Source organism: Cyclopterus lumpus, chromosome 16, assembly GCF_009769545.1.
Source record: "Cyclopterus lumpus isolate fCycLum1 chromosome 16, fCycLum1.pri, whole genome shotgun sequence".
Classification (NCBI taxonomy): Eukaryota; Metazoa; Chordata; class Actinopteri; order Perciformes; family Cyclopteridae; genus Cyclopterus; species Cyclopterus lumpus.
The window spans coordinates 352,825-380,000 of NC_046981.1; the positions used below are offsets into that span (position 1 = coordinate 352,825).

At 41.0% G+C, this 27,176-nt stretch overlaps 1 protein-coding gene across 1 annotated transcript in view; it reads right to left on the bottom strand.

The window, feature by feature from the left end:
• col6a4a (collagen, type VI, alpha 4a) overlaps nucleotides 1-27,176 on the bottom strand; it is an 81,891-nt gene that overhangs the window by 40,668 nt on the left and 14,047 nt on the right. The window contains exons 6-11 of the mRNA XM_034553102.1: nucleotides 23,181-23,243; nucleotides 17,075-17,173; nucleotides 9,581-9,643; nucleotides 8,455-8,517; nucleotides 5,204-5,315; nucleotides 1,236-1,303 (exon numbers count right to left, since the gene is read on the bottom strand). The gene's annotated coding sequence lies outside the window, so the exon portion shown is untranslated. The remainder of the gene's footprint in view (nucleotides 1-1,235; nucleotides 1,304-5,203; nucleotides 5,316-8,454; nucleotides 8,518-9,580; nucleotides 9,644-17,074; nucleotides 17,174-23,180; nucleotides 23,244-27,176) is intronic.

The window sequence follows — 27,176 nt, forward strand, 5'->3', positions numbered from 1 at the left end:
TTTTCATGATCTGATGTGAGGTCAAAGGTCAGGGATGTTGTATGTGTACAGATTGTAAAGCCCTCTGAGGGGAGTTTGTAATTTGTGATATTGGGCTATACAAAATAAACTGAATTGAATTGAATTGAATTGAACCAGGAACATTGTCAACCACACGGCCACCGGGACCGTGACGCCACCGGAACCACGCGGCCACCAGGATGCTGCCGGGACACCACCGGAACAACGCGGCCACCGGGACACCACCGGGACACAACCGGGACACAACCGGGACACCACCGGGACAACGCGGCCACCGGGCCACCACCGGAACAACGCGGCCACCGGGACACCACCGGGACACCACCGCGACCCCACCGGAACAACGCGGCCACCGGGACCCCACTGGGACACCACCGCGACCCCACCGGAACAACGCGGCCACCGGGACCCCAACGCCACCAGAACCACCCGGCCACCGGGACCGCGACGCCACCGGAACCACGCGGCCACCGGGATGCTGCCGGGACACCACCGGAACAACGCGGCCACCGGGATGCTGCCGGGACACCACCGGGACAACGCGGCCACCGGGACACCACCGGGACACCACCGCGACGCCACCGGAACCATTTTAACTCATTAGCCATTAATGTTTTCATAAAGTTCATTAATAAAACAAACAAACATATACACAGTTAAATCTGGTCAAAACAGTTGAGAGATGAGTTGACTGTAAAATAAAAGATGCTTTCAGCACTGCAGTGACCCTGTGTTTGGGCCTCTGATCCTCAGGGGGATAAGAAGAGCATTCTGTAGCTCTGGTGGCTTTGTGTAGTCTGGATTCAGTCCGTCTGAACCTGCTCTCTGCCACAGGCTGAAGGGTTTCATGCTCAATGCTGCTGTTTGTTTGCAAATGAAGAATGCGAGACAGAAACATTGAGGACCAATGAGAGTAATGATGTCAAGTAGCCGCTTAAAGTTTCTGCAGGAAATTCCTCATCAGGGAGACCGATGAGGCAGGAAGCTCCTGGAGCAAACTAACATCCACTAACTCTGGTATCAGTTCATATCAAGAGAACATGACTGCAGGAAGAAGAAAACGAGCCTCCAAGCATCTGAAGCGACTCTCGTTGGTTTTATGGCTCATTTCAAGTGTGAATGCATGTGACAGTATGGTGATGGGAAACTATACAACTGTAATACGCTGTTGACTCTCAGCTTCTCAGATGTGAGTGTTAGTGATAATGTCATACCTGGCACAGGTTCAGCGTCTGGCTCAAGGGCACTTCAGCAGGACAGGAGGCCAGAGGGTCTGAAGATCCTGAAGGAGACCAGAAAGATGGACGTCATTAATACTGCTACTGCTGCTGTTACTACTACTATTATTACCACTACTACTACTACTACTTTTACTACTACTACGACTGACTCTACTACTACTATTATTATTACCACTACTACTACTACTAAGAAATCACATTACTCCTGTATTAGCTGCTCTGCACTGGCAGAGAATCAAGAATCACATTTAAAATTCTTCTCCTCACCTACAAAGCCTTGATTGGTGATGCACCATCATATCTTAAGGAGCTTGTAGTACCATATTGCCCCACTAGAGAGCTCATAGTACCAAATTACCCCACTAGCGAGCTCAGACTGGTTCAGGTCTATAGTTAGTGCTGGTTCAGGTTTACAGTTAGGGCTGGTTCAGGTTTACAGTTAGTGCTGGTTCAGGTTTATAGTTAGGGCTGGTTCAGGTTTATAGTTAGGACTGGTTCAGGTTTATAGTTAGGGCTGGTTCAGGTTTATAGTTAGGACTGGTTCAGGTTTATAGTTAGAGCTGGTTCAGGTTTATAGTTAGGGCTGGTTCAGGTTTATAGTTAGGGCTGGTTCAGGTTTATAGTTAGGGCTGGTTCAGGTTTATAGTTAGGGCTGGTTCAGGTTTATACTTAGGGCTGGTTCAGGTTTATAGTTAGGGCTGGTTCAGGTTTATAGTTAGGTCTGGTTCAGGTTTACAGTTAGTGCTGGTTCAGGTTTATAGTTAGGGCTGGTTCAGGTTTATAGTTAGGACTGGTTCAGGTTTACAGTTAGTGCTGGTTCAGGTTTATAGTTAGGACTGGTTCAGGTTTATAGTTAGGACTGGTTCAGGTTTATAGTTAGGGCTGGTTCAGGTTTATAGTTAGTGTAATTAGAACCAAAGTGACTTCCTGATCTGAGATCAGATAAACAGGAAATACATTAGTTATCAGCAAGCATCAGGGAACGTGTGACGTGTGTACACTCAGACTCAACATTTGGTTTGTGCACTTTACTGCAATCTGCTTGAGGTCCACCGTCACACCTGATGACACTCACAGCTATAGCACAGGTCAGTTCAGGTTCAGGTCTCGGTTCAGATCGAATGGAACCAAACCAGAAAAGTTCACTGAGACTTTAGGAAGCTGCCCACAGAAACAGGAAATAGTTCTGTTATATTTCTGGTTGGTCAGAGAGCTTGGCTAGCTTCAGTCTTTATGCTAAGCTAAGCTATGAGGTATTTGTGCTAAGTGTCAGATCCACATACTTTCATAAAATCAGTATTCTACTATGAGTACAGGGGTGTTTGGAGATTGGTTTCAGACTCATGGCTCATTATTGAACAAAAGATAGTTATGATATGTTTTCTCTCACAAATGTTCTGCTTCAAATCATATTTACTGTCGTTAAGCCTTTAAAAACTACGTCTTCACAGCTATATTCATGAAAGCATTGAAATGAAATGGAGTATTTAGTTTGAAGACTTGAAACCAGTTGAAAGACCTCGCTGCAGTCCTGGTCCAGGTCTTATTCCTACGACTAGAAGACAAACCACAGATGGACCGGTGGTTTGCACCAGTAACACCGGGACCACAATGCCGAGGAGGAATCCCCTGAAGTGTCTGAGGGGAGGGACATGTCCGGATCCTGGTCTAAACACTGAGGACGGATTACACCCTCATCACAGCTATTAAGCCCGGTTGACGTTATCCTCCATTAGTGTGTATGTGGTGCGTGATAAATGCATTCTGTTCTCTTGACCTTTGACCTGAGGCGTGTGACCTGTGAGTAGCAGATGACAGACGTGTTGAGAATGGTTGGTAAAGCTGTGGTTCTGTATTCACGGAACCAGGAGAACATGAAATAAACCTCTTCTTCTGTTTACATATGAGTTATTGTTATGGATTCATCCTGCTGCGGCCTTCAGGGATGAGGACAGAGAAGTCATAGTTGGTGATGCTTAAATGATGCGGTTACAGCTGTATCTCCATTCATCGGCACATGATTAAAGTTCCAGAATATGATTTATGAAACTACATATTTATTTATTTAACGTCATAAATCTGAATAAATACGTGCGTTTTATTTCAATAAACACGCAGTTGTGTTTGTTTGGTTTCAGGAAGTGAAAGTACAGACAATAGATTAAAAGATAGTTATATAAATAGATGAATATATAAATAGATAATAGTTAATAGACTAACGGATACATTTATAATAAATTATAATAGATAAATATATAAATAGCTGAATATATAATATATATATATAGATATGAGATAAATATATGAACAGATGAATATATTAATATATATAGAGAGACATATATAAATAGATGAATATATTAACATATATAGATACATACATAAATAGATAAATATATGAACAGATGAATATATAAATAGATGAATAGAAGAATATATAAATAGATGAACAGATTAATAACAGATACATATATAAATAGATGAATATATAACTAGATGAATAGATAAACAGATAAATATATAACCAGATAAATATATACATAGATGCATATATACCGATGAATAAACAAATAAAGAATGATTTCAGAGACTAGGGACGGATTTAAGGAGGACTTCTTCAGAAATACTTCCTTAAATCAATGAAAAGTTCAAACACACGAAGAATGAAGCAGAGACGGCAGAGAGAGATCAGAAAGGATAAAAGATAAAAGACTGTGAATCATCTTCATATGTATATATATATATATATATGAACCATAACTGAGAGACGACAGGCACAATATAATAAAAACACTGGAGACTCAACAGCTATCATGAGAAACTGTAAGGCCTAAAATAATACATTTAGATCCAACATATGAGAATATGGTAATGTGATATAAAATGTATTTCATCCCTGAACAGCAGGATCAATACTGACTGAGTTTTTATGGAAGCACATGTTTAGTATATATATATTAATAGAGGAAACAGATGTGCTGTATGGGGGAGGAGGAGAGGCGTGGTCTGGACTAATAGATATAGAAAATCAAATCTTTGTGAAACATCAAAGCAGTTTAGAGCAGAGTTAGTTACCGAAACGGTTATGAACTTCCATACTTGCAGACTATACATTAATCTCAGCTGGAGTTTTGAACTTCCATATGTGCAGACTACACATTAATCTCATTACACGTCACGTGAGCGAGCTCCACAGCCTCACATGTGTTTGATATTTGAGAGTCTGAGGACTGGAGACACATTTGAGCCTGGAGCTTGTTCTTCTGAAAGGAGACACACTGAAGAGGTCTTTGTCTTGATCATGACATCTAAACATATAAAGTATAATGTACCCATCTGAGAATTTTACATTTGAAATATTATTTGACCTGGAAAATATTCAGTAGTTGCAGCCCTTTGTAGAAAAACAGCAGACTGCTCCTTTAGCTCCAGGAACCTGCAGCTTTGCTCCTTCACATTAAAAGCTCTGAACACAACCGGGACACGGAGGTTCCTTCACAGTACAAGCTCTTATCAACCAGTAAACTGAGTGAATATGTAATTATTGATGAATGAATTTAATATTCTATCTTATTATTATTAAAGCACCATTAAGTGCTCAACCAAATGAGATAATTCATAAGTAAGAATAGAAATTCTTGGACCATAAAAGGACACATGTTATATTAAGTCAGAACACAGCAGACCTCCTCAAATATTCAATTTAACATTAAGATGAGACATTACACACTGAACCTTTCTAGACTGAACTAAAGTCAGATGAAAAAGAAGTAAAAAGAAGTAAAGCTTCATCCTGAGTTCAAGCCACATTCACCTTTAAAACCAACTCCAGCCTGCAGGTCTGAAGGTGAGTCGTGTAACAAACACAAAGCTTCATGCATTTAAGAAGAAACTGCGATCATTGGGATTCCATTAATGCACATGAGTAAAGCGAGACTTACAGGTCTGCTGCTGTCGTCCTCTGTACTCCAAACACAGGAGTCCTGCAGCCATGTAGGGAGCTGCAGACTGGTCTCTGCAGGAAACCCCTCCCAGCAATCGTCTCCTCCCTCACTGGAGGAGAGAAAGGCTTGACGTCTCACGACAACAACTCTCAGAAACACCACATGAAACTGTAGTCATTGTTCTCCTCTGATCACAACACCAACAAGCTCCCTGTGACAACTTTAACTTACTCCCTGTGACAACGCTAACAAGCTCCCAGTGACAACGCCAACAAGCTCCCAGTGACAATGCCAACAAGCTCTCAGTGACAACGCTAACAAGCTCCCAGTGACAACGCCAACAAGCTCCCAGTGACAACGCCAACAAGCTCCCAGTGACAATGCCAACAAGCTCTCAGTGACAACGCCAACAAGCTCCCAGTGACAACGCCAACAAGCTCCCAGTGACAACACCAACAAGCTCCCAGTGACAACTTTAACTTGCTCCCTGTGACAACGCAAACAAGCTCCAAATGACAACACCAACACGCTCCCAATGACAATGCCAACATGCTCCCAATGACAACGCCAACATGCTCCCAATGACGCCAACAAACTCCCAATGATAACGCCAACAAGCTCCCAATGACAACACTCAGAGGCTCCAAAGGACAACGCCAACAAGCTCCCAATGACGCCAACAAACTCCTAATGACAACGCCAACACTCTCTCAGTGACAACGCCAACACGCTTCCAATGATGCCAACAAACTCCCAATGACAACACTGACAGGCTCCGAATAACAATGCCAACAGGCTCCCAATAACGCCAACAAACTCCCAGTGATAACGCCAACACGCTCCCAATAACGCCAACAAACTCCCAGTGACAATGCCAACACTCTCCCAATAACGCCAACAAACTCCCAATGACATTGACAATTCAATTGACAATAACGATGCCAACAAGCTGCTGGGGGATGTTTTAGGATACACTGAGCACCTATCTCCTCTTCTCTCTCCTTATGGATGAATTTACATCTCTCCATCGCACAGTACTAACTCTACTTCCTCCCCGGAGTCTTTGTGACTTCACGTCTCATAGGGTCCATTGGACCTGGCTGTGTCTGAAGCTGGTCCTGGCTCCTTGCCCCTGCTTCCTGCATCCAGCCTCTGGCCTATACCTGGCCTCCTTCCCAAAGGCCCTGCCTCCTTCTCTGTGACTCCTGTCTCAAAGGCCGGCCTCATTGGTCTGGCCTCTTTCGCGATGCCTCCTGCCTCTGTGGCCCGGCCTTCTGCCATGACCCTGCTGATGCGCCCCGCCCCACCTCACTTTCTCCTTCCGTTTCATGGATTGTGGAGTTCTGGATCGTGGTCCATGCCTACTAATTATTCATACATTTCTGTCATATTCATTGAATGTGTTGGAACTCTGTAACACTATTCATTCTGTACACATGACATGTATTGCTTCTGTCCATGTGGGGAGAGGGATCCTCCTCTGTTGCTCTCCTGAAGGATTCTTCCCTTTTTTCCCTATCAAAGGTTTTTTTCTATTTTTTCTACTCACAAAAACTAAGAAAAGAGATCACATGACTCCTGTATTAGCTGCGCTGCACTGGCTCCCTGTAAAATCAAGAATCACATTTAAAATTCTTCTCCTCACCTACAAAGCCTTGATTGGTGATGCACCATCATATCTTAAGGAGCTTGTAGTACCATATTGCCCCACTAGAGAGCTGCGCTCACTAAATGCGGGGCTACTTGTGGTTCCTAGAGTCCTAAAAAGTAGGATGGGAGCCAGAGCCTTCAGTTATCAAGCTCCTCTTTTATGGAACCAGCTTCCACTTTCAGTCCTGGAGGCAGACACAGTCACCTCATTTAAGAATAGACTTAAGACTTTCCTCTTTAATAGTGCTTATAGTTAGGGCTGAATCAGGTTTGCCCTGGTCCAGCCCCTTGATATGCTGCTATAGGCTTAAAGGTTGCAGGAGGATGTTTTAGGATACACTGAGCTCCTCTCTCCTCTTTTCGCTCTCCTTATGGATGAATTTACGTCTCTTCACTGCACATGACTAACTCTACTCCTTCCCCGGAACAGGAACAGGAAGTTGCTCAGCACATTCTCCTGAACCGAGTCAACACATCCTCCTGAACCCGGTCAACACGTCCTCCTGAACCGAGTCAACACGTCCTCCTGAACCGAGTCAACACATCCTCCTGAACCCGGTCAGCACATCCTCCTGAACCGAGTCAACACGTCCTCCTAAACCCAGTCAACACTTTCTCCTGAACCAAGTCAGCACATCCTCCTGAACCGAGTCAACAGTCCTCCTGAACCGAGTCAACAGTCCTCCTGAACCGAGTCAACACGTCCTCCTGAACCGAGTCAACACGTCCTCCTGAACCGAGTCAGCACATCCTCCTGAACCGAGTCAACACGTCCTCCTGAACCGAGTCAACACGTCCTCCTGAACCGAGTCAACAGTCCTCCTGAACCCAGTCAACACGTCCTCCTGAACCGAGTCAACACGTCCTCCTGAACCCAGTCAACACGTCCTCCTGAACCCGGTCAACACATCCTCCTGGACCCAGTCAACACGTCCTCCTCAACCCAGTCAACACGTCCTCCTGAACAAGTCAGCACATCCTCCTGAACCCAGTCAACACGTCCTCCTGAACCGAGTCAACACGTCCTCCTGAACCCAGTCAACACGTCCTCCTGAACCCAGTCAACACGTCCTCCTGAACCCGGTCCACACGTCCTCCTGAACCGAGTCAACACATCCTCCTGAACCGAGTTAACACGTCCTCCTGAACCCGGTCAACACGTCCTCCTGAACCCGGTCAACACGTCCTCCTGAACCCGGTCAACACATTCTCCTGAACCAAGTCAGCACATCCTCCTGAACCCGGTCAACACATCCTCCTGAACCGAGTCAACACGTCCTCCTGAACCCGGTCAACACATTGTTAAAAAGAGGGGCCAGAAAGTGCGCTCCAATTCTCCGGGCCAATCTGGTATCAGATACCATTATTTGAATTCCTAACAATTCAGTACGCTCCAGTCTCCTAAACACTGGCATCAGATTGGTGCTCTCTGTACCAGGACTGAAAGATAATGTAATCAATAATAATAATATTATATGTTATACATATATTATAATAATGATCAATACAACCGGCCGAGAGTCGTCTCAGCCGGACTAATCTCAACAGCGCTGTTTGTTGATCCACCAGATGAGGCCACAGGAAAAGATTTCACACACCTTCTGTCCGTTAGCTCCACGTCGTCCGGCTAATCCCGGGTCTCCAGCTGGTCCTGGTCCACCCTGCAGGATGAACAGAGCCAGAGCAGGACAGACCTTCAGCATTCAGACCAGATATAAACACTTCAACACAATACACAGAACATCTCAGCATGCAGAGCCTTTCAGACACAATCAGATGTATTTTAGGTTGTTATTCACTGTTAAGTGAGCAGCTAAAGAAGCAAAATATGACCAAATAAGTATATGAGCCAATAACTGAACTGCCATGTATTTTAATGATTAACTCCCATTCATCAATAATAATGTCAGAGCTAGTTAGGTTGGGTCAGAGCTGTGGCCTTTTTGAGAGAGCCACAAGGGCCACAAGGGAGCACACAGAGGACAAGGCCCACAATGAGCACAAGGGGCACAAGGAGAATAAGGGGTACAAGGAGCACAAGGAGCACACAGGAGCACAAGGGCCACAAGGGAGCACAAGAAGCACAAGGGCCACAAGGGAGCACAAGAAGCACAATGGCCACAATGGAGCACAAGGGAGCAACAGGAGACCAAGGGGCACAAGGGAGCAACAGGAGCACAAGGGACACAAGGAGCACAAGGAGCACAAGGGAGCAACAGGAGCACAAGGGCCACAAGTGCCACAAGGGAGCACAATAAGCACAAGGGCCACAAGGGAGCAAACAGAGGGCAAGGGCCACAAGGGCCACAAGGAGCACAAGGGGCACAAGGAGCACAAGGAGCACAAGGGCCACAAGGGAGCACAAGGAGCACAAGGGCCACAAGGGAGCACAAGAAGCACAAGGGCCACAAGGGAGCACAAGGGCCACAAGGGAGCACAAGAAGCACAAGGGAGCACAAGAAGCACAAGGGCCACAAGGGGGCACACAGAGGACAAGGGCCACAAGGGAGCACAAGGGCCACAAGGGAGCACAAGAAGCACAAGGGCCACAAGGGGGCACACAGAGGACAAGGGCCACAAGGGAGCACAAGGGCCACAAGGGAGCACACAGAGGACAAGGGCCACAAGGAGCACAAGGGGCACAAGGGAGCACAATAAGCACAAGGGGCACAAGGGAGCACAAGAAGCACTAATTAGAGTTGGCCAAATACAGGATGACAAAACCTGAGGTCCAGGAAAGCCAGAGAGTCCTTTTGGTCCACGACCACCGTTTTCCCCTCTGCTTCCCTGCAGAGGAAACATGTACTGGTTGAGGACTCATGAAGAGACAACATGGACTGGTTGAGGACTCATGAAGAGACAACATGGTCTGGTTGAGGACTCATGAAGAGACAACATGTACTGGTTGAGGACTCATGAAGAGACAACATGGACTGGTTGAGGACTCATGAAGAGACAACATGGACTGGTTGAGGACACATGAGGTGACAACATGGTCTGGTTGAGGACTCATGAAGAGACAACATGTACTGGTTGAGGACTCATGAAGAGACAACATGGACTGGTTGAGGACAGATGAGGTGACAACATGGTCTGGTTGAGGACTCATGAAGAGACAACATGTACTGGTTGAGGACTCATGAAGAGACAACATGGACTGGTTGAGGACAGATGAGGTGACAACATGGTCTGGTTGAGGACTCATGAAGAGACAACATGGCCACTTAAATTAATTAAATCAAAAGTAACCAGAAGAGGAGTCATACAAAATAACCTCATACAGGTTAACATCACTACTGCCACAGTGCAACAAAACAGGATAATTAAATGTGGACTCCTACATATTAGATCTCTGTCATCTAAAGCTGTATTAGTAAATGATTTAATATCAGACAATCACATTGATTTATTGTGTCTTACTGAAACCTGGCTGAGCCATGAAGAATATGTCAGCCTAAATGAATCAACTCCTCCAAATCATATTAATACTCACATTCCTCGAGGCACCGGCCGAGGAGGTGGAGTAGCAGCCATCTTTGACTCAAGCCTATTAATGAATCCTAAACCTAAACTAAACTACAACTCATTTGAAAGCCTTGTTCTTAGTCTTTCACATCCAACCTGGAAAACATTACAGCTAATTCTATTTGTTATACTGTACCGGCCACCAGGTCCATATTCAGAATTTATATCTGAATTTTCAGAGTTTTTATCAAGTTTAGTCCTTAAAACTGATAAGGTTATTATTGTCGGAGATTTTAATATTCATGTAGATGTTGATAATGATTGCCTTAGTACTGCATTTATCTCATTGTTGGACTCGATTGGCTTCTGTCAGAGAGTACAGAAACCCACTCACTGCTTTGGCCACACCCTCCACCTTGTTCTTGCATATGGCATTGACATTGAGCATTTGGAGGTCTTCCCACAGAACCCTCTTCTGTCAGACCATTACCTCATAACTTTTGAGTTTATACTCCCGGAGTGTACACCGTTAGTCAAAAGTTTCTACACCAGATGTCTAACTGACAGTGCTGTAGCTACATTTAAAGAAGCGATTCCTTCTGCATTTGATTCAATACCACGTCTCAATGTGACGGAGGACTCCTGTGCTAACTTTAGTCCGTCCCAGATTGATCATCTTGTCGATAGTGCTACAGGCTCACTGAGAATGACACTAGACTCGATAGCCCCTCTGAAGAAAAAGACAGTGAGGCAAAGGAGGTTTGCTCCCTGGTAGAACCCTCAGACCCGCGACCTAAAGCAAACTTCACGAAAGCTTGAAAGTATATGGCGTTCCACCAATCTGGAAGAATCACGCTTAGTTTGGAGAGATAGCCTTAAAACATATAAAAAGGCTCTCCGTAATGCCAGAGCAGCCTATTACTCATCAGTAATAGAGAAAAATAAGAACAACCCCAGGGTTCTCTTTAGCACTGTAGCCAGGCTGACAGAGTCACAGCTCTGTGGAGCCGTGTATTCCTATAGACCTCAGTAGTAATGACTTCATGAACTTCTTCAATGAAAAGATTTGAACTATTAGAGGCAAGATTGATGATCTCTTGCCCTCAACTACTGCCGATCTGTCATCAAGAGGAGTGGCCTTGGAAACGGCCGTATGCCCTGGTGTATATTTGGATAGTTTTTCTCCCATTAACCTAGACCAATTGTCCTCAACGGTTTCTACTTCTAAACCGTCTACCTGTCTCTTAGACCCCATCCCAACGAGGCTGCTTAAAGACGTGTTGCCTTTAATTGGCACCTCTCTGCTGGATATTGTTAATGTGTCTTTGCTAACAGGCCATGTACCACATTCCTTCAAAGTAGCTGTAATTAAACCTCTCCTGAAAAAGCCCACTCTTAATCCAGAGGTGTTGGCTAACTACAGACCGATCTCTAACCTTCCCTTCCTCTCTAAGATCCTTGAGAAAGTAGTCGTAAATCAGTTGAGTGACTTTCTACATCAGAATAGTTTATTTGAGGAGTTTCAGTCAGGATTTAGAAAACACCACAGCACAGAGACAGCACTGGTGAAAATTACAAATGACCTCCTAATTGCATCAGATAAAGGACTCATCTCTGTACTGGTATTATTAGACCTTAGTGCTGCGTTCGACACCATTGATCATGACATCCTATTACAGAGACTGGATCAGTCGATTGGCATTTCAGGTACCGCACTAAGTTGGTTTAAATCCTATTTATCAGATCGATCTCAGTTTGTATTTGTAAACGATGAAGCCTCAATGACCACCAACGTTAATCATGGAGTTCCACAAGGTTCTGTGCTTGGACCAATTTTATTTACCTTATATATGCTTCCTTTGGGCAATATTATCAGGAAACACTGCATAAACTTTCATTGCTATGCAGACGATACTCAATTATATCTATGGATCAAACCAGAGGAGACCAACCAGCTCGCTAAAATTCAAGAATGTCTTAAAGACATAAAAACATGGATGACCTGCAACTTCCTGATGTTAAACTCAGACAAAACTGAAGTTATTTTACTAGGCCCTGAACACCTCAGAGATCAATTATCTGGTGGTTTCTGTAGATGGCATTGCCCTGGCATCCAACACCACTGTAAAGAATCTCTAGTTATCTTTGACCGAGACTTGTCCTTTAACTCCACGTTAAGCAAATCTCAAGGATTGCATTTTATCATCTACGTAACATTTCAAAAATCAGGCACATCTTGTCTCAAAAAGATGCAGAAAAGCTGGTTCACGCGTTTGTTACTTCCAGACTAGATTACTGCAACTCCTTATTATCAGACTGCTCTAATAAGTCTCTTAAATCCCTCCAGTTGATCCAGAATGCTGCAGCTTGTGTACTCACAAAAACTAAGAAAAGAGATCACATGACTCCTGTATTAGCTGCTCTGCACTGGCTCCCTGTAAAATCAAGAATCACATTTAAAATTAGGATACACTGAGCACCTATCTCCTCTTCTCTCACTCCTTATGGATGAATTTACATCTCTCCATTGCACCTTATTAACTCTGCTTCCTCCCCGGAGTCTTTGTGACTTCACGTCTCATAGGGTCCATTGGACCTGAAGGTGTCTGATGCCTGGTGAGCCGGCCTCCCGCGTTGGCCCTGCTGATGCCCCGCCCCCCCTCCTCTCTACCTCCTTCTGTTTCATGGATTGGAGTTCCATTCATACATTGTCATATTCATGTAATGTGTTTATGTAACTTTGTAAATGCTGTTCATTCTGTACACATGACATCTATTCATCTGTCCATCCGGGGAGAGGGATCCTCCTCTGTTGCTCTCCTGAAGGTTTCTTCCCTTTTTTCCCTGTGAAAGGTTATTTTTGGGGAGTTTTTCCTGATCCGATGTGAGGTCAAAAGGTCAGGGATGTCGTATGTGTACAGATTGTAAAGCCCTCTGAGGCAAATTTGTAATTTGTGAATTGAATCATGAAAAGACAACATGGACTGGTTGAGGACTCATGAAGAGACAACATGGACTGGTTGAGGAAACATTCAGAGACAACATGGACTGGTTGAGGAAACATTCAGAGACAACATGGACTGGTTGAGGACTCATGAAGAAACAACATGGACTGGTTGAGGAAACGTGCAGAGACAACATGGACTGGTTGAGGACTCATGAAGGGACAACATGGACTGAGCTGGAATACGACAGACTGGTTGCCTACCTCCCTTGTTGGAATACGATAGACTTGTTGCCTACCTCACTGAGTTGGAATACAACAGACTTGTTGCCTACCTCACTGAGTTGGAATACAACAGACTTGTTGCCTACTTCCCTTGTTGGAATACGACAGACTTGTTGCCTACCTCCCTTGTTGGAATACGACAGACTTGTTGCCTACCTTCCTTGTTGAGATACAACAGACTTTTTGCCTACTTCCCTTGTTGGAATACGACAGACTTGTTGCCTACCTCCCTTGTTGAGATACAACAGACTTGTTGCCTACCTCCCTGAGTTGGAATATGACAGACTTGTTGCCTACCTCCCTTGTTGGAATACGACAGACTTGTTGCCTTGTTGGAATACGGTCAGGATTAAATTGAGAGCCTACCTGGAATACAATAGGAATACTGTGGAAACGGAGAGCCTACCTGCTCTACAGGAGTCCTTGTTCTGTGATGAGTATTGGTGTGTTTTTTTAACTATTGGCATCTGGGAGGGGTGGCGTTGCACCTGCTGGATCGGGGGTTGGCCGGCCTGTGGTCGTTGCCAGACGGCACGGCTTCGGTGCTGGCAATGATTTCATACACCGCCCCACATCTCTGGTGTTCGCGCAGCTTCATGGTTCCATCCGACAAGCGGTCTATAGCCCGCTGTCTAGAGTGAAAAACAGACCTCACTACATCCAGAGAGGTTAGCGCCGCGGTTTCAACGTGGAATCAGGACGCAAAACAGACCTAGGAGTCGGAAACATCGCGAGACTACCCAATACTAGGCACAATGGGAAACATGGAGTGGATGGCAGTGTATTACTAGCTTTGGCATCAAGTACAGGAGCTTTTGCCGACTGTCCTCGGCTTTTTGGAAAAAAAGACACCAGAAGTGAAATGTTGAAGTACTTTGTCTACATTGCAGGCAGTGAAGGAAAGCCCACTGACATACAGACAGTGAAGGAAGGTCCACTGACATACAGACAGTGAAGGAAGGTCCACTGACATACAGACAGTGAAGGAAGGCCCACTGACACAGACAGTGAAGGAAAGCCCACTGACATACAGACAGTGAAGGAAGGCCCACTGACACAGACAGTGAAGGAAGGCCCACTGACACAGACAGTGAAGGAAAGCCCTCTGACATACAGACAGTGAAGGAAAGCCCACTGACACAGACAGTGAAGGAAAGCCCTCTTACATACAGACAGTGAAGGAAGGTCCACTGAAATACAGATAAAGGAAAGCCCACTGACATACAGACAGTGAAGGAAAGCCAACTGACACACAGACAGTAAAGGAAAGCCCACTGACACAGACGGTGAAGGAAAGCCCACTGACACACAGACATACTTATGAAGGAACTATGTAGTCATCTGGTCAGATACGGACAAAAGGCTACATAGCCGTGTATAATCAATGCAACGATGGCACCATGTAGTTTTCATTAATATCTTGCTGTAGGCTAATACTAATATTAATGCCATTTGTTAAGTGTTCAAACAGCTGGACAGGAACAAGCTGGGAAAAAAGGGAACCATACAGCTGTTTCATTTATTACTAGTATAGATAAATATACCAGTATCGGATCATATTTGTGGCATCGTATCATATTTGTGGTATTGTATCGAATTCTGGTATCGGGTATCATGATATTTATGGCAGGTATTGTATGGAAGTTATAGTTTTGGTATTGTGACAACCCTACTATCCTTCTAGAGCGCCTCCAGACCTCCATTGGACTGTCAGACTCAAGTGGTTTCAGTCATACCTTTCAGGCACAACTGAATATGCAAGTCCTCGGCCCCATCCTCTTCATTATGTACATGCTCCCCCCCCCGGTCGTGTCATCAAACATAGGATGTCCTTCCACTGTTATGCTGACGACACACAGCTTTACATCAAAACTGCCCCAAACCCTCTGCAGCCATTTCATGTCTCACCGCCTGTCTTGGGGAGATAAAGGCGTGGATGAGCAACAACTTTCTCCAGTTAAACAGAAGCACAACCGAAGCCCTCCTTGTTGGCACTCCACACCAGGTTCAGTCATCCTCCATAACTCATCTCACCTTTAACGGCCAGGTCAGACCCCTCTCCTTCACAGTCACTAATCTGGGAGTTAGGTTTGACCCTCACCTTACCTTTAATGATCATATAATATCCCTCTAACACCTGCATCCTCAGATCCACAAACAGCTCGCTCCTCCAGGTCCCCAAAACCTAGCTCCGGACCAGGTCCCCAGGCTGCCACCTAGTGATTGCTCTAGGTACCATGAGCGACCGGCCTTTTGCTTATGGGATAGTCTCCCTGACCACGTGAGGGCAACCCAGACCCTGGACTCTTTAAGACCTTTTGCTTATGGGACAGTCTCCCTGACAACGTGAGGGCAACCCAGACCCTGGACTCTTTAAGACCTTTTGCTTATGGACCAGTCTCCCTGACCACGTGAGGGCAACACAGACCCTGGACTCTTTAAGACCTTTTGCTTATGGACCAGTCTCCCTGACCACGTGAGGGCAACCCAGACCCTGGACTCTTTAAGACCTTTTGCTTATGGACCAGTCTCCCTGACCACGTGAGGGCAACACAGACCCTGGACTCTTTAAGACCTTTTGCTTATGGACCAGTCTCCCTGACCACGTGAGGGCAACACAGACCCTGGACTCTTTAAGACCTTTTGCTTATGGACCAGTCTCCCTGACCACGTGAGGGTAACACAGACCCTGGACTCTTTAAGACGGGCCTAAAAACCTTTTATTTATTCTATTTTAATTCGACGCTGATGGTACAGTGCTGGTTAGGGGGTCACAGGGAGTCACGGGGGTCCATCACTGAAACAAGGTGGAAAACCACTGGGTTAGAACATCAGCTGATTTCATCACAGTTTAAACCTCTTCAATCAATATTTACTGATCAATAATCAAACTCATTCTACATCCAGTTCATCAGGATTCTGTCATGTTACACAAACTGTTTCACATATATAAAATATATAAATAAAACATGTGGAGTCTGAACGATGCTGTGAGAAGAGTTATTACTGAAGGAGAGGAGCATCTGTCGAAGCTGCTCATTAAAGCTGCTGGTGGCTATTCTCCATTATTCAGCAGGAATGTTTCTACAGTTCCTTAACTGCTTACAGATCCTCGAGCTGATAATGGTGAGCAAGAGTGTTGTAGAGTTATCTCATAATCATCATGGTTTTATTATCCAAGATTACCACACAGCTCCACTGAATTTCTCTGGAGGTCTGTCCACCAGCCAAGACAGTCACGTCCAAGGCCTCCCACATCTGGACCCCTGGGCCATGGGGAGGTGAGAGAAGGGCTCCGATACTCAGATATGAGAGCTGGCTTTCAAGTGGAAACTGGAATGACATGTTTTGCTTACAAATGTATTACATGTACTTGACTCTGTTTCCCTAAAGTTTCCTTATGTTTCTGAGCGATAGGCCTCCTACCTGACTTCTCACATTATTATGGATGAGATCATCTGGAGGAGCTGTTCCTGCAACCTGTTAATCAGCATCATGTTGGCAGCTGTTGTCTGATCACTCACCTGTGGACCAGATGCACCTGGGCTGCCCTGAAGTCCTGGATCCCCTGGGTCTCCAGGTAACCCCTTCAAACACAGAGAGCCTCTCTTGCCGTCTGGACCCTGCAGAGCAGAAATGTGAAGACGTTTAGCTTTTACGTCAACATCATGAGTCACAAGCAGACAGAGAACCTAAATGTTCTGTTTCACATACAGTCAAAGAACCAAAACATTTTGATTTACATAAAGACAGAACCAAAACGTTCCATTTCACATACAGTCAGAGAACCAAAACATTCTGATTCACATACAGACAGAGAACCAAAACATTCTGATTCATATACAGACAGAACCAAAACATTCTGATTCATATACAGACAGAACCAAAACATTCTGATTCACATAAAGACAGAACCAAAACATTCCATTTCACATACAGTCAGAGAACCTAAACGTTCTGATTCATATACAGACAGAACCAAAACATTCTGATTCATATACAGACAGAACCAAAACATTCTGATTCACATACAGACAGAACCAAAACATTCTGATTCATATACAGACAGAACCAAAACATTCTGATTCACATAAAGACAGAACCAAAACATTCCATTTCACATACAGTCAGAGAACCTAAACGTTCTGATTCATATACAGACAGAACCAAAACATTCTGATTCATATACAGACAGAACCAAAACATTCTGATTCACATAAAGACAGAACCTAAACGTTCTGATTCATATACAGACAGAACCAAAACATTCTGATTCATATACAGACAGAACCAAAACATTCTGATTCACATAAAGACAGAACCTAAACGTTCTGATTCATATACAGACAGAACCAAAACATTCTGATTCACATAAAGACAGAACCTAAACGTTCTGATTCACATACAGACAGAGAACCAAAACATTCTGATTCATATACAGACAGAACCTAAACGTTCTGATTCACATACAGACAGAGAACCAAAACATTCTGATTCACATACAGACAGAACCTAAACGTTCTGATTCACATACAGACAGAGAACCAAAACATTCTGATTCATATACAGACAGAACCTAAACGTTCTGATTCATATACAGACAGAACCTAAACATTCTGATTCACATACAGACAGAACCAAAACGTTCTGATTCATATACAGACAGAACCTAAACGTTCTGATTCACATACAGACAGAACCTAAACGTTCTGATTCATATACAGACAGAGAACCAAAACATTCTGATTCATATACAGACAGAACCTAAACGTTCTGATTCATATACAGACAGAACCTAAACATTCTGATTCACATACAGACAGAACCAAAACGTTCTGATTCATATACAGACAGAACCTAAACGTTCTGATTCACATACAGACAGAACCTAAACGTTCTGATTCATATACAGACAGAGAACCAAAACATTCTGATTCATATACAGACAGAACCTAAACGTTCTGATTCATATACAGACAGAGAACCAAAACATTCTGATTCATATACAGACAGAGAACCAAAACATTCTGATTCATATACAGACAGAACCTAAACGTTCTGATTCATATACAGACAGAACCTAAACGTTCTGATTCACATACAGACAGAGAACCAAAACATTCTGATCCACATACAGAAAGAGAATCAAATGTTCTGATTTCCAAATGTTCGGTTCCCACATACAAACAGAACAAAAATGTTTTGATTGACAAACAGACATAACCAAAAAGTTCTGATGTTTCACATAAAAACAGAGAACCAAATGTTCTGTTTCACATAAAGACAGAGAACCAATACTTTGTGATTCACATGCAGACAGAAAACCAAATGTTCTTATTCACATACAGTCAAGAGAACCAAGACAATATGATTCAAATCCAGTCAAGAGAGGCGTGGTTAGGCTTAGAGGGGACAGCGTGGGAGTGTGGTTCAGGGAACGGTGCCGGGATGATGTGTAATCAGCCTCAGCTGCGGTCAATCGGGGTTTTGTGTCTGTTCCCGATAAGAACCGGAGACGGGATCAGAGTCGACGGAGCTGAAACACCCGACACCAGCACGAGTTACCGGAATAGAAACAATCGAGAACTCTATTAAGTGTGTTGCCCTCTTTGTGCCTGCCGAGACTCATTCAGATAACGGAGGAGCATTACAAGAACCAAAACATTCTGATTCACATACAGAGAGAACCAAAACATTCTGATTCACATAACGACAGAGAACCAAAACGTTCTGATTCATATACAGACAGAACCTAAACGTGCTGATTCACATACAGAGAACTAACATGTTCTGATTCACATACTGTCAGAGAACCAAAATGTTTTGATTTACATACAGACAGAGAACCAAAACGTTCTGATTCACATACAGAGAGAACCAAAACATTCTGTTTCAAATAAAGACAGAACCAAAACATTCTGATTCACATACAGAGAACCAAATGTTCTGATTCACATACAGACAAAGAACCAAAACATTCTGATTCACATAAAGACAGAGAACCAAAACGTTCTGATTCACATACAGAGAACCAAATGTTCTGATTCACATACAGACTGAAAACCAAAATGTTTTGATTCATATATAGAAATAGAACCAAATGTTCTGTTTCACATACAGACAGAACCAAAACGTTCTGATTCACATACAGACAGATCAGAACAGTTATCAGCACCTGGTTCACCCTGTCGGAGAAAACACAAAGATTCTCATTCCGTCCTGAAAGATAAAGTCCACATAGAGGTCTGACATGGATTTGATGTGGAGGTTTAAGGGTCTAATGTCGATCTGATGTGGATCTGATATGGAGGTTTAAGGGTCTGATGTCGATCTGATGTGGAGGTTTAAGGGTCTGATGTGGATTTTATATGGAGGTTTAAGGGTCTGATGTCGATGCATGTGGATCTGATGTGGAGGTTTAAGGGTCTGATGTGGATCTGATGTGGATCTGATGTGGAGGTTTAAAGGTCTGATGTGGATTTTATATGGAGGTTTAAGGGTCTGATGTCGATGCATGTGGATCTGATGTGGAGGTTTAAGGGTCTGATGTGGATCTGATGTGTATGTGTGTATATACATATATATATATATATATATATATATATATACATATATACACATACATATACATATATATATATACATATATATATACACATACATATACATATATAGATATATATATACATATATATATATACACACACATATGTAAATTATTTAATATCAGACAATCACATTGATTTATTGTGTCTTACTGAAACCTGGCTGAGCCATGAAGAATATGTCAGCCTAAATGAATCAACTCCTCCAAGTCATATTAATACTCACATTCCTCGAGGCACCGGCCGAGGAGGTGGAGTAGCAGCCATCTTTGACTCAAGCCTATTAATGAATCCTAAACCTAAACTAAACTACAACTCATTTGAAAGCCTTGTTCTTAGTCTTTCACATCCAACCTGGAAAACATTACAGCCAATTCTATTTGTTATACTGTACCGGCCACCAGGTCCATATTCAGAATTTATATCTGAATTTTCAGATTTTTTATCAAGTTTAGTCCTTAAAACTGCCCTTAACTACTGCCGATCTGTCATCAAGAGGAGTGGCCTTGGAAACGGCTGTATGCCCTGGTGTATATTTGGATAGCTTTTCTCCCATTAACCTAGACCAATTGTCTTCAACGGTTTCTACTTCTAAACCGTCTACCTGTCTCTTAGACCCCATCCCAACGAGGCTGCTTAAAGACGTGTTGCCTTTAATTGGCACCTCTCTGCTGGATATTGTTAATGTGTCTTTGCTAACAGGCCATGTACCACATTCCTTCAAAGTAGCTGTAATTAAACCTCTCCTGAAGAAGCCCACTCTTAATCCAGAGGTGTTGGCTAACTACAGTCCGATCTCTAACCTTCCCTTCCTCTCTAAGATCCTTGAGAAAGTAGTCGCAAATCAGTTGAGTGACTTTCTACATCAGAATAGTTTATTTGAGGAGTTTCAGTCAGGATTTAGAAAATACCACAGCCGAGACAGCACTGGTGAAAATTATCTAAACTTAACAAAATCATAAGTCTATGATCTATAAGGTGAGCTATAACGTGAAGTCAAAGACTGTGCCGATGTCCCGTTCTAGATAACAAAAATACAACCCGAGACTCAGTCCTGCCCCTTCCTCTTATACCAGCTGATCCTCATCAGCTTAATAATTCCCACAAAAAAACATAATTTCAAATATAAATATAACATCCATTCGGAAAGTCTTTAGATCAAACTCAATAAATCTCAGTTTGTATTTGTAAACGATGAAGCCTCAATGACCACCAACGTTAATCACGGAGTTCCACAAGGTTCTGTGCTTGGACCAATTTTATTTACCTTATATATGCTTCCTTTGGGCAACATTATCAGGAAACACTACATAAACTTTCATTGCTATGCAGATGATACTCAATTATATCTATCGATCAAACCAGAGGAGACCAACCAGCTCGCTAAAATTCAAGAATGTCTCAAAGACATAAAAACATGGTTGACCTGCAACTTCCTGATGTTAAACTCAGACAAAACTGAAGTTATTTTACTGGCCCTGAACACCTCAGAGATCAATTATCTGGTGATGTGGTTTCTGTAGATGGCATTGCTCTGGCATCCAACACCACTGTAAAGAATCTCTAGTTATCTTTGACCCAGACTTGTCCTTTAACTCCCACGTTAAGCAAATCTCAAGGATTGCATTCTTTCATCTACGTAACATTTAAAAAATCAGGCACATCTTGTCTCAAAAAGATGCAGAAAAGCTGGTTCACACGTTTGTTACTTCCAGACTAGATTACTGCAACTCCTTATTATCAGGCTGCTCTAATAAGTCTCTTAAGTCCCTCCAGTTGATCCAGAATGCTGCAGCTCGTGTACTCACAAAAACTAAGAAAAGAGATCACATGACTCCTGTATTAGCTGCGCTGCACTGGCTCCCTGTAAAATCAAGAATCACATTTAAAATGATTATATAAAGCCATTTGTATCATATTTGATACATGAGTTTCAGAGACCTGAAAGACCTGCTGTATACAATTGTAATGTATTCTGCCATCTGGTGGAGTTTCCATGCACTGCAGGTAGTACAAGGCAGGGTGAAGGGTGCCATTTTCAAAAAGATGTGGAGGTTTAAGGGTCTGATGTGGATCCACATGGATCTGACATGTGGAGGTTTTTAACTGTTAACATTGAGCCAACATTTTGGGTTATACTAGTTCTAGTGTTTATACTACTGTTTAGTTTATACTACTGTTTATACTACTGTTTAGTGTATACTACTGTTAAGTTTATACAAATATTTATACTACCGTTTAGTTTATACTATTATTTATACTACTGTTTAGTTTATACTATTATTTATACTACTGTTTAGTTTATACTATTATTTATACTACCATTTAGTTTATACTATTATTTATACTACCGTTTAGTTTATACTATTATTTATACTACTGTTTAGTTTATACTATTATTTATACTACTGTTTAGTTTATACTATTATTTATACTACTGTTTAGCTTATGCTACTGTTTAGTTTATACTACTGTTTAGCTTATGCTACTGTTTAGTTTATACTATTATTTATACTACCATTTAGTTTATACTACTGTTTAGTTTATACTATTATTTATACTACTGTTTAGTTTATACTAATTGTTTGTACTACTGTTTAGTTTATACTAATTGTTTGTGCTACTGTTTAGTTTATACTAATTGTTTGTACTACTGTTTAGTTTATACTAATTGTTTGTACTACTACAACAACTACTACTCATTTCTACTACTGCTTATACTACTACCGCTACTCGTTTGTACTACTGTTTAAAACTGCATACAGCACATATATATGTTTATCTCATCTTGTTTTACTATGGTATGTATATTTTATTTTATTCCACTCATGTAAGTTCTATTTCTTGGAATCTTATTTTTACTTGGATGTTTTTCTTGTATACATTTTGCAGTCAACAAAGTATTGTAAATATTGTTTATATAAGCTAGTGAGGAATCACGATTCCTCCTGATTGTAACGGGTGATGCCTTCTCTGGTGAGAAAATACCAATAATAATAATAATAAAATCAGTTGTTGGACTCACCGGATCTCCTCTGATTCCTTGTTGTCCTTTTAGCCCCGCCTCCCCTCTGAACCCTGGGATGCCCTGAGGACAAAAGGTAAATCTGTCAATCTACCAGGCGGGGTCAGAGGTCAACGCCTCCCAGATGATCAGTGTGGATGTGGAAAGAAGTATGTAAATAATAACACCATATTCATATCAATCATAGTATCTACTATTGGTTCTCATAGTATTTAATACTGGTAATGATAGTATTTACTACTGGTAATCATTGTATTTACTACTGGTGTTCATAGTATTTACTACTGGTAATGATAGTATTTACTACTGGTGTTCATAGTATTTACTACTGGTAATGATAGTATTTACTACTGGTGTTCATAGTATTTACTACTGGTGTTCATAGTATTCACTACTGGTAATGATAGTATTTACTACTGGTGTTCATAGTATTTACTACTGGTGTTCATAGTATTTACTACTGGTAATGATAGTATTTACTACTGGTGTTCATATTATTTACTACTGGTAATGATAGTATTTACTACTGGTGTTCATAGTATTTACTACTGGTAATGATAGTATTTACTACTGGTAATGATAGTATTTACTACTGGTAATGATAGTATTTACTACTGGTGTTCATAGTATTTACTACTGGTGTTCATAGTATTTACTACTGGTGTTCATAGTATTTACTACTGGTAATCATAGTATTTACTACTGGTAATGATAGTATTTACTACTGGTGTTCATAGTATTTACTACTGGTAATGATAGTATTTACTACTGGTAATGATAGTATTTACTACTGGTGTTCATAGTATTTACTACTGGTGTTCATAGTATTTACTACTGGTAATCATAGTATTTACTACTGGTAATGATAGTATTTACTACTGGTGTTCATAGTATTTACTACTGGTAATGATAGTATTTACTACTGGTAATCATAGTATTTACTACTGGTGTTCATAGTATTTACTACTGGTGTTCATAGTATTTACTACTGGTAATCATAGTATTTACTACTGGTGTTCATAGTATTTACTACTGGTAATCATAGTATTTACTACTGGTAATCATAGTATTTACTACTGGTGTTCATAGTATTTACTACTGGTGTTCATAGTATTTACTACTGGTGTTCATAGTATTTACTACTGATGTTCATAGTGTTTACTACTGGTGTTCATAGTATTTACTACTGGTAATCGTAGTATTTACTACTGGTGTTCATAGTATTTACTACTGGTAATGATAGTATTTACTACTGGTGTTCATAGTATTTACTACTGATGTTCATAGTATTTACTACTGGTAATGATAGTATTTACTACTGGTAATGATAGTATTTACTACTGGTGTTCATAGTATTTACTACTGGTGTTCATAGTATTTACTACTGATGTTCATAGTATTTACTACTGGTGTTCATAGTATTTATTACTGGTGTTCATAGTATTTACTACTGGTAATGATAGTATTTACTACTGGTGTTCATATTATTTACTACTGGTAATGATAGTATTTACTACTGGTGTTCGTAGTATTTACTACTGGTGTTCATAGTATTCACTACTGGTAATGATAGTATTTACTACTGGTGTTCATAGTATTTACTACTGGTAATGATAGTATTTACTACTGGTAATCATAGTATTTACTACTGGTAATCATAGTATTTACTACTGGTGTTCATAGTATTTACTACTGGTAATGATAGTATTTACTACTGGTGTTCATAGTATTTACTACTGGTGTTCATAGTATTCACTACTGGTAATGATAGTATTTACTACTGGTGTTCATAGTATTTACTACTGGTAATGATAGTATTTACTACTGGTAATCATAGTATTTACTACTGGTAATCATAGTATTTACTACTGGTGTTCATATTATTTACTACTGGTAATGATAGTATTTACTACTGGTGTTCATATTATTTACTACTGGTAATGATAGTATTTACTACTGGTGTTCATATTATTTACTACTGGTAATGATAGTATTTACTACTGGTGTTCATAGTATTTACTACTGGTAATGATAGTATTTACTACTGGTAATGATAGTATTTACTACTGGTAATGATAGTATTTACTACTGGTGTTCATAGTATTTACTACTGGTGTTCATAGTATTTACTACTGGTAATCATAGTATTTACTACTGGTAATGATAGTATTTACTACTGGTGTTCATAGTATTTACTACTGGTAATGATAGTATTTACTACTGGTAATGATAGTATTTACTACTGGTGTTCATAGTATTTACTACTGGTGTTCATAGTATTTACTACTGGTAATCATAGTATTTACTACTGGTAATGATAGTATTTACTACTGGTGTTCATAGTATTTACTACTGGTAATGATAGTATTTACTACTGGTAATCATAGTATTTACTACTGGTGTTCATAGTATTTACTACTGGTGTTCATAGTATTTACTACTGGTAATCATAGTATTTACTACTGGTGTTCATAGTATTTACTACTGGTAATCATAGTATTTACTACTGGTAATCATAGTATTTACTACTGGTGTTCATAGTATTTACTACTGGTGTTCATAGTATTTACTACTGATGTTCATAGTGTTTACTACTGGTGTTCATAGTATTTACTACTGGTAATCGTAGTATTTACTACTGGTGTTCATAGTATTTACTACTGGTAATGATAGTATTTACTACTGGTGTTCATAGTATTTACTACTGATGTTCATAGTATTTACTACTGGTAATGATAGTATTTACTACTGGTAATGATAGTATTTACTACTGGTGTTCATAGTATTTACTACTGGTGTTCATAGTATTTACTACTGATGTTCATAGTATTTACTACTGGTGTTCATAGTATTTATTACTGGTGTTCATAGTATTTACTACTGGTAATGATAGTATTTACTACTGGTGTTCATATTATTTACTACTGGTAATGATAGTATTTACTACTGGTGTTCGTAGTATTTACTACTGGTGTTCATAGTATTTACTACTGGTAATCATAGTATTTACTACTGGTGTTCATAGTATTTACTACTGGTAATCATAGTATTTACTACTGGTAATGATAGTATTTACTACTGGTAATGATAGTATTTACTACTGGTGTTCATATTATTTACTACTGGTAATGATAGTATTTACTACTGGTGTTCATAGTATTTACTACTGGTGTTCATAGTATTTACTACTGGTAATGATAGTATTTACTACTGGTGTTCATAGTATTTACTACTGGTAATCATAGTATTTACTACTGGTGTTCGTAGTATTTACTACTGGTGTTCATAGTATTTACTACTGGTAATCATAGTATTTACTACTGGTGTTCATAGTATTTACTACTGGTAATGATAGTATTTACTACTGGTGTTCATAGTATTTACTACTGATGTTCATAGTATTTACTACTGATGTTCATAGTATTTACTACTGGTGTTCATAGTATTTACTACTGGTGTTCATAGTGTTTACTACTGGTGTTCATAGTATTTACTACTGGTGTTCATAGTATTTACTACTGATGTTCATAGTATTTACTACTGATGTTCATAGTATTTACTACTGGTAATGATAGTAGTTACTACTGGTGTTCATAGTATTTACTACTGGTGTTCATAGTATTTACTACTGGTGTTCATAGTGTTTACTACTGGTGTTCATAGTATTTACTACTGGTGTTCATAGTGTTTACTACTGGTGTTCATAGTATTTACTACTGGTGTTCATAGTATTTACTACTGGTGTTCATAGTGTTTACTACTGGTAATGATAGTATCCAAGCATCGGACCTGGGGGGACAGGACCGTCTCCATTGTTGCCTCCTGCGTCTGGAACTACCTCCCCATCACCTCAGACATTATCCGTCATTCTTTTAAAACAGAACTTAAAACCCATTTATTTAAATCTGCATTTAGCCTATGATGCTAGTTTTTATTTAGTTTCTCACTATTGTCATCTTTCCTGTTTTGTTGTTGCTTCTATTGTTTGTTTTTAAC